Below are 2,500 nucleotides of genomic sequence, written 5' to 3'. Positions count from 1 at the left end.
ACGGGCCAAAAAACGTGAACGTGAGGAAACGGGAAAAACGGGTAGGGCGGCCGTGTTGCAAAAAGCTGGGCGCGCACCATGGAAAACAGGGGAAAACCATGTGCGTGGAGTGGGCGGATGCACGTACGGGCACACGGGCCAAAAAACGTGAACGTGAGGAAACGGGAAAGAACGGGGTACGACGGCCGTGTTGCAAAAAACTGGGCGCGCGCCATGGAAAACGGGTGAAAACCATGTGCGTGGCATGGAAGGATGAACGTACGGGCACACGGGCCAAAAAACGTGAACTTGAGGAAACGGGGAAACACGTGGTATGAGGGCCGTGTTACAAAAACTGGGCGCGCACCATGGAAAACGGGTGAAAACCTTGTGCGTGGCATGGAAGGATACACGTACGGGCGCACGGGCCAAAAAACGTGAACGTGAGGAAACGGGAAAAACGGGTACGGGGCCGTGTTGCAATAAACTGGGCGCACACGATGGAAAACTGGGGCAAACCATGTGCGTGGCATGGACGGATGCACGTACGGGCACACGGGCCAGAAAACGTGAACGTGAGGAAACGGGGAAAAAACGGGTACGGCGGCCGTGTTGAAAAAAACTGGGCGCGCACCATGGAAAACAGGGGAAAACCATGTGCGTGGAATGGACGGATGCACGTACGGGCACACGGGCCAAAAAACGTGAATGTGAGGAAACGGGAAAGAACGGGGTACGACGGCCGTGTTGCAAAAAACTGGGCGCGCCATGGAAAACGGGTGAAAACCTTGTTCGTGGCATGGACGGATGAACGTACGGGCACACGGGCCAAAAAACGTGAACTTGAGGAAACGGGGAAACACGGGGTACGACGGCCGTGTTGCAAAAAACTGGGCGCGCACCATGGAAAACTGGTGAAAACCATGTGCGTGGCATGAACGGGTGCACGTACGGCCACACGGGCCAAAAAACGTGAACGTGAGGAAATGGGAAAAAACGGGCACGGGGGCCGTGTTGCAAAAAACTGGGCGCGCACCATGGAAAACGGGTGAAAACCATGTACGTGGCATGGACGGATGCATGTACGGCCATACGGGGCAAAAAAGTGTAAACGGGGATCCGGGGAAAAACAGTGTACCCCTTCTTCACAAACGAAGGGCAGGGGTCCCAAGGGGGGCTAAAACCCTCGGGTATATTGGGGAGGAGGGGGCTCCTCCCTGCTTTGGTGTGGGAAATCGGTGGGTTTGCATATGAAATCATATGCAAACCTCCCGTTTCTCCCGTAACCCTTGCTTTTCCCAAACGTTGGCTCGGATGTCCCGTCGTTCTCCTGTCCCGTGTACGACTCATGCCAAATTCTGATCCGTCGGTCGAACGGCTGTTCGGGTTGCAGAAAAGTACGTATCGTGTCCGCACACGGTCAGGTCGATGTGATCTCGTGCCGCGTTGTCCCGTCGGTCCCGTGTACGAATCGTGCCAAATTCTGATCCGACGGCCCAAGGGCCGTTCGGGTTGCAGAAAAGTACGTATCGTTTCGCACACGGTCAGCTTGACGGGATATCGTGCAGCCTTGTCCCTGCCGGTCCCGTGTACGTGTCCCGTGAAATTCTGACCCAACAGCCTAACTTGGCTCGGGAAACAGGAAAGTAGCATATCCCGTGCATGAGATCGACTAGACAAAGTTGCAACGACGTTGCCTTTCCGAATATAGTTGCCCCCAAAACTTTATCGTTGTGGGGGTGACACACGCGTGATGTGGTCTCTCTGGACGCCTCCTTCGAGTAAACCTCCCGTGCATTGCATGGGCGGATGCTCGATTGGCTTGACCTATGTAGGCTACTAAACGCATGAGCAGCTTTGGACCCGTGTCTGCTGGTAGATCCCCCGTCGTTCGACGGCCGACTATTGGCGCCGTGTCCTACCAATCAGTTGGCTTTGTACCATCGATGGATCAGGAAGTGCTTGCATATGAGTACCCGACATACGGGAAGTGGCGCGTGAAATATATGTTGCCACACGGCGGACGTCGTACGGGCGTTTTGCTGTGGCTGGATTGCGCTTGTGGCGTTGCCTCGTATCACGGGCATGTAATGTGCCTGTTGTTATCAAGGCAACCTCGCTCGCGTCGTTGGTCTCGGATGTTGCTCACGATAAAGGCTCATGGCCCTTTTGGTTGCCTCGACCCGACCCAAGCTCTTCGTGCTGAGAACAACCGGAACTAGGGTTGCCTCTACCTCTCCACAGTTACGTGGTAGGATATGCAACTCTCTGTGCCGATCCTCACGAACGATGAGCTATGCCCGCTGGAAATCGACAACCGGCTTGGCTGTTGCCTCTGCGTCTCTATGCAAGTGGAACCGGAGGACGACAACCAATGCTGGACGTCATCGAGGACGTGCTACCTGGTTGATCCTGCCAGTAGTCATATGCTTGTCTCAAAGATTAAGCCATGCATGTGCAAGTATGAACCAATTTGAACTGTGAAACTGCGAATGGCTCATTAAATCAGTTATAGTTTGTT

The sequence above is a fragment of the Hordeum vulgare genome, unplaced genomic scaffold (genome assembly GCF_904849725.1).
Source record: "Hordeum vulgare subsp. vulgare unplaced genomic scaffold, MorexV3_pseudomolecules_assembly, whole genome shotgun sequence".
NCBI lineage: Eukaryota > Viridiplantae > Streptophyta > Magnoliopsida > Poales > Poaceae > Hordeum > Hordeum vulgare.
Note: the sequence above shows the minus strand (reverse complement) of the source record.